This window comes from Amblyomma americanum, chromosome 9 (genome assembly GCF_052857255.1).
Source record: "Amblyomma americanum isolate KBUSLIRL-KWMA chromosome 9, ASM5285725v1, whole genome shotgun sequence".
Classification (NCBI taxonomy): domain Eukaryota; kingdom Metazoa; phylum Arthropoda; class Arachnida; order Ixodida; family Ixodidae; genus Amblyomma; species Amblyomma americanum.
The window spans coordinates 105348278-105365627 of record NC_135505.1 but is presented as its reverse complement, the minus strand read 5'-3'; positions in this window follow the sequence as shown (position 1 = coordinate 105365627).

Below are 17350 nucleotides of genomic sequence, written 5' to 3'. Positions count from 1 at the left end.
TCCACAAGTCCCTCCCTTTTATTTCTCCCCATTTCCCGTTTCCTCCTCCCTACGCAACGGCTGCTCGTGACGTCACGGCCGTCTCGCACTGCCGCCGCGGTGACCAATCGAAGCTCTACGGTGGCGCTGCGATCGATCGTCGGTACCATGCGCTGCCAGCCCGCGAGGTCGCCGGGCGGCGAGCTATATTTAGAATCTCTGGTTCGAGAAGTGTTGCGCCCGTAGGAGAAGCCGCGTGTGGGCGTCTTGGCTCTCACGGGGAAAGGGGGAAGACAGATGAGCGCAGCGAAGAATGAGCTGTGCGCGCGTGTGGGCAAGCTGTTTATATCTGGCACACACAAGATGCTGGCCGAGTCTGGTCTCGGACGACGTCCACCGCGTGTCCGTGTCTCAATTTCGTCCAAATTGAACAGTCGCCGATTGTTGGCGCGGAGTTGGAGTTACAGAAGGAGTTGCGTCAGCACGCATGGAGTCCCCGGCGAGTCGGGGAGCGACTTGGGTTATTTCGGTCCAGGCCAGGCGGACACCCACTGGGGAGTTTCTTGTCCTGTCGTTGTTTTTCGTTATCTCGGTACGCTCTGTTTTAAACTTTAATTCCGCCTAATGGCCTTACGTCGAAGCAACATGAAGTTCGGGTGGTGTCGGTTTTGCACGTGTGTTTGTATTTTAATCACTTCTCTTTTTTTCATTTTAGTACAACGGCGTTCAGTTATATGAAAGACATTTCATTTCCTGGAAGGGAAATGGACTTCATTTACTTTTACCATTTTAAATATAGACGGGCATATGTTCCAACTTGGGTCCAAGGTCTTACACTGTAGTAATAGATGAGTGCTGAAAAATTCCTAAGTGGCAATTTTGCACGCTGTGGTTTTATAAATTGGAATAGAAACTGAACACTCAGGATTGTGTTAATGTGAAATGTGCTCGCTAATTGATTAGTGGTGAAGTACATTCTAGATGAAAATGGTTCATATGCTGACAAGATCGGTACTGCCAGAAGGTTCTGCGAATACACTTTAGAAAAATCGAGACGGAGTTAAGCACCAAAGGGAAACCTTTGCTCTTGTGGCGTATTATTTATTTACTTAGGGGATATTACAGGAGGAAGAGGTGTATTGGGCAATATGAGGAACTTCAACAACAAGAAAAGTACAATAAACTGGCTAGTTAAAACATTGCGGTATAATTTAAACACCTCATATTCTAAGTATACAAGCACACGAGAGAGAACATTATGATACAAATCTTAGGCAGACGAAATCAAGGAACCGCACTGGCCTGCACCTGAAAAGGTTTGCCGTATGTCACCTACTTACCAAGGAAATCGAATTGAAAACAACATTAGGAACTATGAATGTGTAAAGTGTTCTGTCCTGATTATTCCATGGTTTATGCCATGGAACCAATTTATTTGCGAGGTGAAAATCATTTCATGATTATATTTATGTAAATGTATCGTGGCGTCATTGTTTCATCAAACTGTGAACATGTCTCCCTTCATGACCTTAAGAAGAAGAGGTAGGAAATGGGATCTAGCTTCAAAAAAAACGTAACATACGCACTATTGTTACCTCTATAATTCTAGAGCTAAATAATAAATTCTATAAGTGTATTTGTAGATTTACTCAGTTACTATTAATACGTGCTCACCTCTGATAGTTCAAGGCCTGATTCAGGGTGTAATTATAATTTGTACATTCGCCGAACTGCGTGTTATAGCACTTGGACCTGTGTCAAGAAAGCAACAGACTTAATTTAGACGCCGCCGGTATGCCAATAACATAAATATATTTCAAGCGTGTGAACTTGAGAAAGCCTGGAGTAGACTTTATTGCCACCCACAGGAATGGCGTTTGCGACGAAGACGATAATGGGAGATGATGATTAATATAGACAAGTGAAGATGAGGTTGATGCAGAATGCTTACAATGTATAAAATTTATTTCATTTTAATGATAAATTCTACCACCCTAAAGAACATATGCAACAGTTGCCAAAGGATAGTTTCTGATGCTCGATTGAGAAGAAAGTAAATGTGAAAGGGACCATTCAAACACAAACAAGTACGCAAATATTTATTTTCCTTGAGCAAAAGTTCTCCGTCTGCTCTTCGTGTGTGAATTGTTTCGTCTACGTTTTTATAATTTATTACTCACAAGAACGTGAAAGAGTGTTCAAGTCTGAAAGTACCAATGGCTACCCTTTGCCATAGACAGTAAGGTGATTTCAGTTCGTGTTGTATTTGTTTTTTGGTGTTATTTGTATCTTGTATCTTCCACCCCTTCTTTTCGCAGTTCTTGTAGCGGCAGGGTAAATAACATGAAATGAACTTACACAATTGAAGAAAAAGATTTCAGATTACCGTTTTACTTGACAGATTATAGACGAATATACTACACGCCACAATACAGCTATAACCTGAAACTCATGACGCAGGACGTCAATAATAATAATAATATTAATAATAATAATAATAATAATAATAATAATAATAATAATAATAATAATAATAATAATAATAATAAGGTAGTATGTTTCGTTTAATTCGTTTACGGTAGCAGATTTATCAGATACGAAGGTGGGCGTGGCCCACTATTAAGGAAAAATCTGCCCGGGTGGAACAGATTTGTAATAAGGAAGTAATTACTCTTTAGCGTCAACTCAAGCGCAGCCGTACGGCTTCAAAAGAGAGTTATACAGCATCCGCAGTAACTCCGCAGCTGTGTAAAAATTCGTCCTGACACGGGGTACAAATCCGGTACAAACGTCTCAACGAAACAATCGCTCTACTAACTAAGCTAACCAGGACGACTAGCATGTGGTAAAGCGGGAGAGAATTGGCCAACGGGAAATCGTTGCTGATGTGACGGGAAATCCCTTACTTCCGTAACTGTCCGAAATACAGGATTGCGTCACGACGTATATTCGGAAGCGTGGACTACAGTCCGTATCAGTAGTGGCCAATAAAGAGTCTCTTCTCAGCTGTCCGAATAAAAATGAAAGGAAACCGACGTCCCAACAGGTTACGTGTCGGACCCGCGCTTCCAGATCAATTTCCGGACCGCCGTCCGTCGGCCACTCAGCAGCCCCAAGATTGCTTCCAGGGCGACTGGGTAGGAAAGGAACGAATTACAGTCGGGTGAGTTAGCTCCACTTGTCGGTCTGAAAATCAAGACAGGTGCTACGCCATTTTCGGCCCTTCACAGCGGTAATCTCCAGGCTGTTGTGTAGCTCCCCTCCAAACGCAATCGTCGATAGCAACAGCTCTTTTCTTTACGTGTACGAACGTCCATAAAACGAGCACTCCGTGCGAAAAATAGAAATAAAGAAAAAAACAGAGGAGAGTTTCCGCATTTCGCAATAAGTAGGTAAAGAGTATCGCCGCTTCGAGGGCGGCATGTTTTCCGCAGTACTCCGCGCTCCCAATAAATGGCCCCGCGTGATACGAAGCCGCCAGTATAAATTATACGTGGTGCTTTTTTTAATAATAATAATAATTCGTTTTTGGGGAAAGGAAATGGCGCAGTATCTGTCTCATATATCGTTGGACACCTGAACCGCGCCGTAAGGTAAGGGATAAAGGAGGGAGTGAAAGAAGAAAGGAAGAAAGCGGCGCCGTAGTGGAGGGCTCCGGAATAATTTCGACCACCTGGGGATCTTTAACGTGCACTGACATCGCACAGCACATGGGCGCCTTAGCGTTTTTCCTCCATAAAAACGCAGCCGCCGCGGTCGGGTTCGAGCCCGGGTACGACGGATCAGTAGTCGAGCGCCCTAACCACTGAGCCACCGCGGCGGGTCTGCTTTTTTTTCTTTGATGCTTTTTTTGATACAGATTTTGAGCAAAAGGCAATTAAAACATGCTAGGTAAATAATCTTATGTTTATATGTTTCAACGATACTTTTGTCAGTGTGCCGTACCTAATAATAAAAAAAGTAGCCGCTAATACTAATAGCGTCAATCTGTTTCTTGTGTCAAAAATAATACTGCAGATTTAGGACAGTGCTTCCGCTCTGTTTAGCAAAGTAGCTCCGAAGTTTCGTAACGTTCCAGTCAAGCGTAGCGGGCGTCTCTAGTGCTGGAAGGCTTTGAGTGCAGGGCGTCTGAACGGAGTAGCTGTTGAAGGTTAAGCGGGAGATGCGACTCTTTCGCATGGACCGCTCGTACTAGAAATCACAAAACGGGTAGTTCACAAGCCAATTTTAGGCGAATTTCCATCCCCACCGCCATGGCCATCGAGGCCATCCGCTGGATCCGCCTTTTTCCTACAGCAGATCTGCGCATGCGCTGCTAACCCTACTCTGCTCTCTCCCGCCTTTTACTGTTTGAATTCAAAACACTAGATTGAACTGCTCGTGCGCATTTCGTGTTGCAGACAGGCCTGCGGAGTCCACGTGCATGCGTTTTCAACCAGTTTTGTGTGTAGCAGATTAATTTGCGCACTCTTCAAAGATGGCGCCACATGACATCAAAAAGCCAAATTAAGTTCTCAAGAAGGCTACATACAACCTGGCTATAAAAGCTGACGCTGAAAGATCATAAAGTGCAATTTTTCTACAGTGAGGGTCGTTAAACTCAACTTTTGAGCTTGACGTCGCAACTTCTGCATTTCGACGTCAAAATTTGGTGTTTGGCGTGGGAGGTTAACGTTTTTCTTGTGATCCTCAACGTCTAGCAAGCACGGATTAGGGATGCAAGCGTATTCCGTAAGATCCCCACGTTGACTCAGAATCTATGGCTACAGCGCATCTGGTCGCTCAGGTTCAACAGCTGTTCGTCTTTTGTTGTTACACTCGTTCATATGTAGCCCACGCTACGTAACGCCGTCACTCTACCCTGCGCGCATTGGAGCTGTTTCGTCCGCCATATGAACGATAATGGCCTCTTTGTCTGCATCCTGTAAGCGCGGCTAAACGACTTCGCCATGTTTGCGTAACGTTTGCGTAAGCAGTAATGGGCGACCGCTTACATAACGGCTTTATGCGCTTCCAGAAGCCCGTCTGCGGGTCAGGAAATGGCCGCGCAAAATCCTTATCTCGTCTCTTTTTACTTTTCTTTGTTTTTGACAAATAATGGTACTAATTATTTGGTTGCTGCCTCTACGGATACGCCGTGTTAGAACATGCCAGCATTACACTCCGTAATCCATGCCCATAGATTCTAGGCAAAAACATTTTTTAACGGGAAAAAGTCGAAAACGTAGTTTTTTTCATATTTGGTAAAATTTCACAATAACAATCATTATATCTGCAGATGGCCCGTCGGCAGGCTTGCATTTTTTTTGCTGTTAAAGATCTTGCTGTCTTCAGAAACGTTCTCTATTGGCTTTTTTTATAGGAGACTTAATTGCTCGATGCGAGCGATGGGAAAACTTTAAAAGAAAGATTTTGATACGCATTGAAAGAATGGACCATTACCTTCAGTATTTCCATAAATGTACCTTGAAGTATTCTAATATTGAAATTTTTTGTCGAAGAATGCTGGACATACATATCGCCAGCACAAACTATATGGTTCGTTTCAAAATTGTTTCGAGGGTTTTCTCACAAAAATGAGTCCCGTGTAGAGTTAAGTGCAGCCTGTCATGAATCACAAATCTATGTCGAAGACCTTCCCTTGCAGGCTACGTTTCAGCCTGAAAGTTAAAAAGCAGTTCAAGCTAATGCGCACGAAGTAGTACTTTGAATTATAAGCACCTAACTCATTAAGAATAGAAAAACTATAGATTGGCATTGCGCACCCTAATTAAGCCACCACCGCTATCGGGGTGGCTGACTGGGGAGCTGTTTGATCATTGACGCCACTCAAGTTTAGAGTAGGCTGTGTGAAACCAGCGGCAGCAGCGCGGAAGGAAGTACTACGTACAATGACGGTGGGCCTCCTATGTACGCAATCGTTTTCATTTGCGACGGCTGTATCTGACGAAGTGTGCGAACTGCGAGATGCCCACACGCTGGAATCTTCGTGACACCAGATACTCCTAAACTTTCCGTCGATGAGCCCCATCCCCGTCCTTGACCGTGTTATAGTCGGATACAACTGAAAAACAAAGCAGTAGATGCCCTTTAAAGGAGGCCCTCCAGCCAATAGCGCGGCGGCTAATTCGATTAAGCCCTGGTTATTCAGCATTAGTCTGCGACCCCCGGCAGTTTCACGCGAGCCAGCCCAAAGGGGTTGGTCAAGGAGGAGAGGAAAAATGGGTGAAGGGGGTACTCGGTCTACGCCATTGGCTGGAGAGGTCGCTTTGAGTGGTAGTTGCCGCTTCGCTCTTGAATTGTATGAATCTGACTATAGCAGGTTCAAGGGGATCGGTCAGGAGGGAGAATCAGTTGATACCACTTGCTGGAGGGGCTGCTTTGAGGGGCATTTGCCGCTTCGCTCCCGAGTTGTATGGATTGGACTATAGCTTATCCAAGAGAATCGGTCAAGGGGGAGAATCGGTCGACGCCATTGGCTGTAGGGGCTGCTTTGAGGATCATTTGCCGCTTCGCTCTCTAGTTGTATGGATTGGACTATAGCAGGTTCAAGGGGATCGGTCAAGGGGGAGAATCGGTCGACGCCATTTGCCGGAGGGGCTGCTTTGAAGATCATTTGCCGCTTCGCTCTTGAGTTGTATGGATTCGACTACAGCAGGTCCAAGGACATCGGTCAAGGGCGAGAGTCGCTCGACGCCATTGGCTGGAGGGGCTCATTTGCGGGGCATTTGCTGCTTCGTTCTTGAGTTGTATGGATCCGATTAAAGCAGGTCCAAGGGGATCGGTCAAGGAGGAGAATCGGTCGACGCGATTGGCGGTAGGGGCTGCTTTGAGGGGCATTTGCCATTTCTCTCTTGAGTTGTATGGATTAGACTATAGCAGGTCCAATGACATCGGTCAAGGGCGAGAATCGTTCGACGCCATTGGCTGGAGGGGCTCATTTGCGGGGCATTTGCTGCTTCGTTCTTGGGTTGTATCCAACTATGCTCCTATCTCCGCACAAATTAGTCGACCATCCCATCGACTTGAATGTCATCCGAATTAGCCCGTTCTACCGAATTCAGCACTTTTTTATTACCTTTGGTTGTACTAAAGGGGTGGTCAACCGGCCCTGGCCCTCCACAAGTGATTCTTTTGTACGAAAACATTTGGCCCTCATTGTTTCGAGGAATTGATCATGAAAACAGTTCCTCCTCTCCCACCGCCCCAAATAGTACTCCCGAATAGCGGCTTATAGTCCGCTCCTGTGTCCTTTTTTTCAACTCTGCCACTTGCTGTGTCTTCGTGCCTGCTTCGGATGTGGAACAAGAGTTGGGGCATCCTGTAACTATGGGTATAGAACGAGGAATAGGCGCATGAATTTTTCATCTCTTTTGCCATCGCAACGCACTTCTCTTTTCAAAAGTTTCACCCTTTCTTTGCGAAGCGACAAAAACACTTGGATCGGATATCGGAAAATCCAGACATTGAAAATACAACTGAACGAAAAGGACCTTCACCTTTCACAGCACTTGTAACAAGACGGCATTATAAGAGGCGGCTTATATGAGGGCAAGCCGATCGCCCATACACCAGTGCAATTTCACGGCCAGCCACAGCAGTCCCCACACTGCGTCCGTTGAAATGCAACCAGCGCTTCAGTGCCTGGATTGTTTGTCTCTCTTATATGTCGTTCCGTTCCAGACGCACTGGCTCCTGATTACTTGCGATGAGCCCCCGTCGGGAGCATTTATCTGCGCGTAATAGGTTGGTGATGTAAGCACTGCGTAGGCTTTCTCAAGTATAAGCCATCGTATCAATTTGGCACAGGTAATTGGAGAGCATAACGAGTGAGGCTTTCACTTCCTATTCTTTTACATTAAAAATGTTGTAACACATCCTTGGCTCATCGTGGTCGCGATGCGAGGTGTCAGTAGACTCTTTGGAAATTAATATTCGACAAAGAAGCGTCGTGGTTTAACGTTCCCTCCCCGAAGCCCATCGCTTCCATCTTGACATCGAAATGCAGTCGTGCCACGTTAATACGGACAAATTGGTCCCTGAACAGAACTGTCCATAAAGTGGACAGTCCACAATCGCGAATCGTGAAGATTAATGTCTCCTTACCTGCATAGCTGTGTGTAGTGGAGTTGGCATTTGACAATAACAGGGGAGCTCCAAGTGCAGTATCTTTGAAGTCATTATCTTAAAATATGCGGTGCAGTTTACCATCTAATGGTGCAGGAGACATGGCGCGATGACATCTCTCCTACTACAATTGTTACCACCCCAGAAACCATAAGTACATACCTCTGCCCTCTCTACCTCTAACTCGTAACTGCTGAACGTAGTTTGCAGCGTAGCATAAGCTGCACACAGGGCACCTTCGGAGCCATTCTTGCAATACGACGAATGTGGAATCGAGTTGACCAGTCATCTTTGCACTATAAAGCATTAAGCCACAAAAAGAAACTCGGCATTCATTTTTGTAAGGGTGGCTAGCGCTTGCACAAAGTACCCGTCGAGGTGGTTTACTTCCCTTCCGGTTTGCTGACGTGACCTTCGGTTGTCGCTTCCGGTTTAGTGACGTCACACGACGTGATATTCTTGTCACAACCACGCATCACATGTTATGCTTTTTCATGCAGCTCACCATACACACTGACCATGTGTTATCACCTGGTCTGATGCTTGGGATCGATCCAGGTCGACACTAGACGCCTCGAGATGAGCCGACGAGCTTCTCATGCCTCGGATAAAAGAAATACCTTTACCGACTAACTTGCACTATCGCACTGTCTTCGGCGAGAGCGCGCGATACACCATTGGTGCCGGTACCCTTTTATGGTTTTTGCCGTACGGGAACGGTACCTACATCTCTTTGAAATTTCGCTCTCTGCGGAAGATGCATGCTCATGGGAAGGGGCTGCCACCTTCTAGGACCTGCGAGAAGCGTTAGGTTTTGCTTTTCGTACCGTCTTGTGGAGAAAAAGAAAATTTATCTTCAATGTGCAGCGCGCTTTACTTTGTGCACTTCTGAGTAATCCTCCAACCAGAATATTGCCCGTAGTTTTATTCCCGTCTGTACTCACGTTGTACATTCAAAATTTTCAATTATGTAATTTGACCATCTGGGAAAGCTTTTACGAAACAATTCGACAATGTATCTTCCGTAGAGCGAGCAATTTTATGCGCAATGCTGGCACCGCTCCTGAGCGGCAGAAACTGTTTGGAACGGAAATCCGCCGCCGTACATGCACGGAAAAAATCTTCAAATTGCGACCGGCACCACTGGTGCATCACGTGTTCTAGACAATGACAGTGCGAAAGTATAAGTGAGTCAGTAACAGTCTATTTTATTTACGCAAAGCATAAAAAGTTCATCGGCTCATCTGGAGGCGTCCAGCGCCACACGTGGATCGATGCCAAGTACAGGCCATGTAATCACACATGGTAGCTGTGTATGGTGAGGTGCATGAATAAGCATGACATTTGACGGGTGTTCATGACAAGAATGTCATATCGTGTGACATCACTAACCCTAAAGTGACCACCGAAGGTCACGTTAGCAAACCGGAAGGAACGACAACCATCTCGACGAGTTCCTTGTACAAACTCAATCCTCCCTTACAAAATGGATGCCGGGTTTCTTTTTCTGGCTTCATGCTTTATGTTGCAGAGATGCCTGGCCGACGCGCCTCCCCATTCGTAATATTGCGTGACTGGCTCCGAAGGGTGCCCTCTCTGCAGCTTATGCTACACTGAAAACTCCGTTCAGCCGCTGTTAGTCGACCGGGCAGAGGCCAGGATAATGTACTTGGAGCTCCCATATTATTGCCAAATTCCAACTCCAGTGCCCACTGCTATGCACGTAAGTATATATTAATTAGCACACGACTAGTTATTGTAGACTGCTCCCATTATGGACAGTTCTGCCCGGGAACCAATCTGTCCGCATTAACGAGGCATGACTGCTTTGCAGTGTCGATCAGCAAGAGGTGGGCTTCGTGAAGGAATCGTTAAACCACAACGCTTTACCGTCGAATATTAATTCAAGAAGACTTCAAATATATCTCGCTTCGCAACCACGATGAGCCAGAAATGTCGCACAAGTTTCTTTAATAGAAAAAAAATTGTAAGTGGAAGCCTCACTCGATAGGTCCTCTAATTATCTGCGTCAAACTGATACGATAGTTTATGCTCGAGAACGCCTACGCAGTGCTTACGTCATCAGCCTTTTAGGCGCCGCTACATGCACCCGACGCGTGCTGGCCACCAACAGGAGCCAGTGCCTCAGAAACGGAACGAGGTATGAGAGAGAAAAACAATCCTGGCACTGAAGCGCTGGTTGCATTTCACCTCACGCACTGTTAGGTATGCAGTGGCAGGCCTCGAATTTGTACTGCTGGGTGGGCGATCAGTTTGCCTGCATATGAGCGTTTTCTTATGTCATCGCGTGCAAGTGCTCCGGAACACCCAGATGCTCTTCATTTCGTTACACTTTCAACGTCTGTCTTTTCCGACATCCTACCAAAGTGGTTTTGTTTCGTCGCAAAGAAAGAGCCACAATTTTGCGCGAAGATAAGTGCATAGAGAAGACAACAGAGATTAAAAATTTTATGCCCCATTTCCCGCGCTATATAAACAGTTACAGGATTATCTGCCTCTCGCTCCACATGCGGAGGACCAGGCACGATGACACAGCGCATGAAAAAGAGGCAAAATGGTTACAGAGATCTATCCATCGACCACCGATGGCTTGGAGTACAGGGCGCAGGCCCCTGTTGCCGTAACCGCCTTCCTGGGGCGTTGGGGCCCTCGTCCGGGCAGGGCCTTCATCGCGAATCCCTCTTCCTCCTGAAGGGGGAGAGTGCCTCTCCGGGGTGTCATATGGTTGATAGGCTACTAGGTTTCGATGACCTCGGGGCCGGCGAGGCGCCTTCGGGCGCAAGGTGTCCTTCTGATCTGACAACAGCAAGGGGTGTTCCTGGAACATGCCCGGTGAGCGGAGTTTTTCCAAGCTCTGCAGTGGCGGCCGTCAGGCGGCGTAGAAGCAGAACCTGGCAGGAGCAGATGTAGTGCCCGCAGCTCCATCGATGGTATCGCGTTGAGATGAGAGCGACGATGCGTTGTGCGATTTGAGTTGGTTCTTGCCGTTCCTTGCTTGTTTGAGCATGTTGGCGTGTCGTGTTGTGAGTGCCGCCGCAACCTTTCTACGCCGACGCGCATGCATGATCTCCTGTGAAGGGCGAAGCCCGATGGACAGCGTCGAGCTGAAGATAGCATAATGTGCATTTTGTTCTGACCGCCCCGTAAGTACCAGCTTTGCAACCATTGACGCGTAGTTACTTGAGTCGCTTGATTGTTCACAGCGCATTGCTGTACTGCGGGTAAAGTGTTGGTTTGTCTGCGTAACCCTTCGTTGGTCTTGCCGACTGAATTGCCTCACAGCCAGCGTTGTATTAACGGCAGTAAACATCGGGTATTTTGGTTACTACTGCTTGTAATGTGTTACACTTCGGGTAAGACAATGGCTCACGGACCCCACCCCCCCCCCCCTAAAAGACGGAAATTCTCCCAACCTAAAATATTATGACGACATGAAAATTCGAATGAAGGAAATCAGAGCGCGAGGTTAGGGCGCCACCTTCAAGGAAAGCGGGTGCGATGCGGTACGCTTGTCGCTACATCAAGAGCTATCGGCGTCTGCAAAGAAGCTAGGTTCAAATATGTTTTACACAGTGCAAGTGTTCGGTCAAATAATCCTGCGCACTAGAAATTAGTGCGAGTTATTGGTATTTGACAGGCGTGCGACTTCGGTTTCTGATTTGCATGCGTGCTGAGGACAACCGCACGAAGCGAAAATATATTGCTCGCTGCAGTTAGAGTCAGTCTTGTTAGTTATCAATTACAGGACCGAACTAAACCGCAAGGGCCATCGTATTGTTCTTTCCTAAGTGCCTGCGAAGTGGCACCACCATGCGGCTGTGTCTCTAGAATGCGGCGATTTGATGATATGTAGAAAGCACCGATGTGGACACTCGCATAGGGTTCACCGCTCAGCCCGCAGTCAAGTAATGGCTAGTGGACCGGGAACTACATGAAGCTCCCGCCCGTGGAGCTCTGGACCAGTAAGAATCCACGCACACGGTCTTTGTGTTGCTCAATAAAGTTGCTTCCTTCCATCGTTCATGACCAGCAAAACTATCTGAGGACTTTTCCTACACCCGGCAGATATTTTGAGGTTCTGGGTATTGTTAATTACCCACTACACTGCTCAAAAGCAGTCTACGTGGTCTGGGAACTTTTGATGCACCATGTACCTTTTAAACGCACCGGCGTTGCCTCTTTGCACTTGGCTTCTCTGTTCATTTCTTTGCCTTAATATGTACAATCTCGCGCTATTTCAGTGTGTGCCGTGGTTCAGATTAATAGTATATCGATGCAACTTTCATACGGGGCTTAATTTATCTCCCCTTATCTTTGCTTGCCCAAGACCCGTTTTTAGTTCGGCCTTCGCCATCTTTCATGAGGCCTTGCAGCTATATAGAGCTCTTCTCGCGACTCAAAGCGAGTTAACAGCAACGGTACATTGTGAACCGGTGATGTTTACTGAAAGAGTGAGTGAAAAAAAAATGAAGGAAATCCTTCGGCTGGGTAGACATCTCCCAATCTCGAACACGCGCCGTCAACACGTCTGTATACGGCAGGACACAAATGGAACTGCTGTGTCTGTATATAGGCCTGAGTAAATATATATGCCTTGTCGCTGTGCATACATTATCCCTCGGCGATGCCACTAACCGGAGCGTGCGTGGGTTTCTTTGCGAGGGATGGGTACGAAGGGGGGCACTGAATCGATGAGAAAGGTTGAGTAACAAGACCGGCCATATCGGCCCACGCAGAGAACACATAGGGGCGTGGGTGAGGTTCGGCTGGCGAATGTGTCTCCGGAGGAAACTTGCCCTCACTCGTGTGCCCGGTGCAGAGTTAGTGCGAAACTAACGTGGCAGCAATAAATAGACTAACGTAGAAAAGGTGCATAACTTATCTGGGCTTGCATGTCCGGTCTATAGTTGCCACACATTGCTCACTACATTAGACTATGTAGTCAGCAGCAGAATCATATGGTCCCGCAGAGGCTGCAGCTTCAAAGTGCACGCCATTACCTGCCATACAACCCTGTCTTATCATTTGCTCCTCTCGTACAGTTTCAATACAGGAGGGCTATAAGTAAACACACGCACATAAGCACACACACACACACCGATATTTATATATCACTCTGACGAATGCCAGACCCTGGTCGAAACGTTAGAATAAAGTCAGTTGTTTTTCCACCGCCTTATATATATATATATATATATATATATATATATATATATATATATATATATATATATATATATATATATATATATATATATATATATATATATATATATATATATATATATATATATATATATATAAGGCGGTGAAAAAACAACTGATTTTATATATATATATATATATATATATATATATATATATATATATATATATATTTGTGCGCGTGTGTGTGCGTGCGTGTGTGTGCGTGTATGTGTGTGTGTGTGTGTGTGTGTGTGTGTGTGTGTGTGTGTGTGTGTGTGTGTGTGTGTGTGTGTGTGTGTGTGTGTGTGTGTGTGTGTGTGTGTGTGTGTGTGTGTGTGTGTGTGTGTGTGTGTGTGTGTGTGTGTGTGTGCGTGTGTGTGTGTGCGTGCGTGCGTGCATGTGCGTGTGTGTGTGTGTGTGTGTGTGTGTGTGTGTGTGTGTGTGTGTGTGTGTGTGTGTGTGTGTGTGTGTGTGTGTGTGTGTGTGTGTGTGTGTGTGTGTGTGTGTGTTAGCATACAAGGCAAATGAAATAAGGGGCTCGTCTGAAAAACATGTTAAGGAAGCCAACAGTCACCGAAACCAAGGTGCACAGGGGAATGCTTGTAATTTTTTTATTTTTCATTTGTAGTGCCAATTAATTGGTTTAAAGAACATTACTTATAAAGCAGCAGAAAAAACAACCATGTCGCCGGCGGGATCCGAACCCACGACCTCCGAATATCGCGTCCGGTGCTCGCGGTATTACAGGACGTGCTACACGTCCACCGCTATAGGCGAGGGTGGCGCTGGTGAACACTCTCAAGGTTCGCTTCCACGCAAAACAAAAAAAAAACGCAAAAGCAGCAGACTGGACAGTCGTCGCCGTACCTCAGTTGGTAGAGCACCGGACGCGATATTCGGAGGTCATGGGTTCGGATCCCACCGACGGCATAGTTGTTTTTTCTGTTGCTTATAAGTAATTTTCTTTAAACCAATTGATTGGCACTACAAATAAAAAATTACAAGCATTCCCCTATGCACCTTGGTTTCGATGACTGTTCGCTTATATATATATATATATATATATATATATATATATATATATATATATATATATATATATATATATATATATATATATATATATATATATATATATATATAGAGAGAGAGAGAGAGAGAGAGAGAGAGAGAGAGAGAGAGACGCCCGAATTAAGCTGAAGTACCCAGCGCGACTAATAAACAATGAACACTGCTGTAGAACACGCAGGCCTTCTTGACCGCGAGGCACTCCTCAAAGCAGAAAAGCAATCATCTAGTCCATCACAAATCAGCCTGGTACTTACTCACTCAGCATCGATTTCAAACGTCGCGGGCACTTTGAAAAAATATGTCATCCTCATGCAAACTGACCGACTCAAGCACATTTTTCAGCAAGCACCCCGTGTTGTCTACTGCCGTGGCAAAAGCCTCTGTGACATTCTCACTTCTTCCAAAACAAGCACAAGTGCGCCAATCGGCTGTCACCCGTGCAAAAAATCGCGTTGCAAAGTCTGCGCGCAGATGACGACATCAGCAATGGCTTCCAGCACAGGATCAGACTTTGTTGTGAAAATCTGAAGCAACTACTCATGCGATACAAGCAACGTAATCTATATGCTTGAATGTTCAATCTGTAAGATTCAATATATTGACCAAACAGAAACACCGTTCAGATACCGTTTCAATAATCATAAAGCTCATTCCAAGACAGTGCCTAACATTAAGCAACCTTTGGAAAATTCAAGTAACCTTACTGGAATCAGGCTTCAAGACCCACCATGATCGCGAAGCTCGTGAAGCATACCTTATACACAACTTCAATACTGTCTCTTGCGGTCTGAATGAAAATGTTGGGAAGCTGACTTGCCTTGGTTATATTCCAATTCGATACGCGCCGCGGCCTTTCGCCGTGTTCCATGGACATCAGAATGACAGCCATTGTGACTGAGGTGGATGCTAACGCCTTTTCTTCTTCAAGAATGCGGCTAAAAGAAGGGTCCCAAGTAAGCTATTTTTCTTTATCCTTCTCTTTTGAAATGGTTATTGCAATTTTGGACAACAAAACAGGTGAATAGCAAGACCGGAGAACGCTGTTAGCGGGCATGGTAAGCTTCTAAACTAGGGCGATGATTGAAATTCGTATTAGTTCCGCAAGTCTCTATTAGACCACATTCTCTAAAAGAGAAAACGTTAAGGGGGCGTTCAGAACACTATTAAGAATCATGCAGATACCGTCATCTGCGCGGGTACGAATACAATAATTTATGTCGCCATTGGCCACGGCGCAGCATTAAATTATTTTATGCAATTCGTTCTTATGTGAGGGATATGCGCCTGCAAAGAACTGAAGAGGAACTTTTAAACGGAGGAAACCTGACTTCGAAGTGTGGTATCTCATTTGCTGTGATTACACTAGCGACGACGATTCTCTCTGCCAGCCAATCAGAGCTGCGTACGTTAGTCGTGTCCTTTTAAAGTGGAAATGCTCTGACAAGGGGAGTAATGAATCACCTACTAACGGCTCCACCAACACAGAGAGCACCCATATTTATAGCAAGAAGATAATGACATCCTAATAACTGGTGTTGCTATCAACTGAGTCGGATCGCCTGTTTATTCTACTTCATGGCCGCAACCAGCAGAAAGAGAGCCAACAATAGGCAAGCCCCTCACACCGTGACGAGACGGCATGAATGATAGTGGCGAATGAGTAATAAGGAAAGCTTTCAACATAAAAATGGGGCTGTGCATGCATTCTATGGCAAGCACAGTGTAAGATATTTAGTTTCAATATAGTGATGGTTACAATCATCTTTACTGTAAGGACAGTAGGAAAAATTCTGAGACCCGGTGTTTGAAATGTGTTTGTAATTTTGTTTTAAAGTTATTATTTAAACATGGTAAACACGCTTAGAAGACTGTACTATCTTAAAACAATGCTTATTTGAAACGTTAAACTACTGTTGTTACTTATTTAACATTATAAAAACGTTTAATAGTCAGCATTAGAATAATGAGCTGCGTGTTTGGGCTAGCTGGTAATTCACCTTGACAACAAACCGCACAGAAAATGACGAAGACAAAGACATGAAAGAACACACGTGAGCGCTTTAACTTGCAACTGAATTTTTATTCGAAACATTGGTCAAAATATAAATGAACACTTCCAGCTTAATTTTTATTCGAAACATTGCTCAAAATATTTAGGAACGTGATAGTGAGGGAAAACAAATGGCTTACAACACAATACCAAAATTGTCACGTGGTTAAGGCACACCGAATCTTTTTTTGCTAAAGAGCGACCGATGGCGGGCTTGCGCAGTCACTGCCTGTCATATATGCTATCTACAGCACCTTAAGTATCTGTCGAGTGATCAGCCTACAGTGGCTTGCAATTACTATCCATCTCTCTAAATCAGCAGCACAGTGGCCGCTGCTAGTGACAGTGACATTGAATCGCAAGGCATCCACGCATCATACGCACACTGTTGTCATGCTCTCGCAGTCGGTCATTTGCACATCGTTTGCTCTTGCCAACCTGTAGAAGCGGCCACATTACAATGGTATCTTGTAGGCGACACCCTCCATGCAATCAGCACACCTATTGGCAGGCCGTGTCTGACAACCTATATTTCGATTCGCCGATGGGTTCGTCAGCCTACAAAGCCTGCCCAGTTTACGGGGCACTGAAGGAACGACATTAGCATTGACATTCCGGGCAATCTTCATAAAACTGTGGCACAATGAGTGGATGTATGGCAAGGTTACCACCCTTTTCTTTACGGCTTTTCTTCTTCAACCACCTTATCGCGGTCATCTTACTTGCTTTTTGAGGAAGCCCTCAGCCACAGCACAAAACAGACGAGTGGGATAGCAGCTTCCCTTACAAAAATTACTGTCTGCGAACTTCTGTCTACCAAGTCTATAGACTTTCCGTAGACAAACACTAAAGAACAGTTTATAGGCAATAAAAATTCTATAGACAGTCTATAGACAAGCTATAGGTTTATGGCCG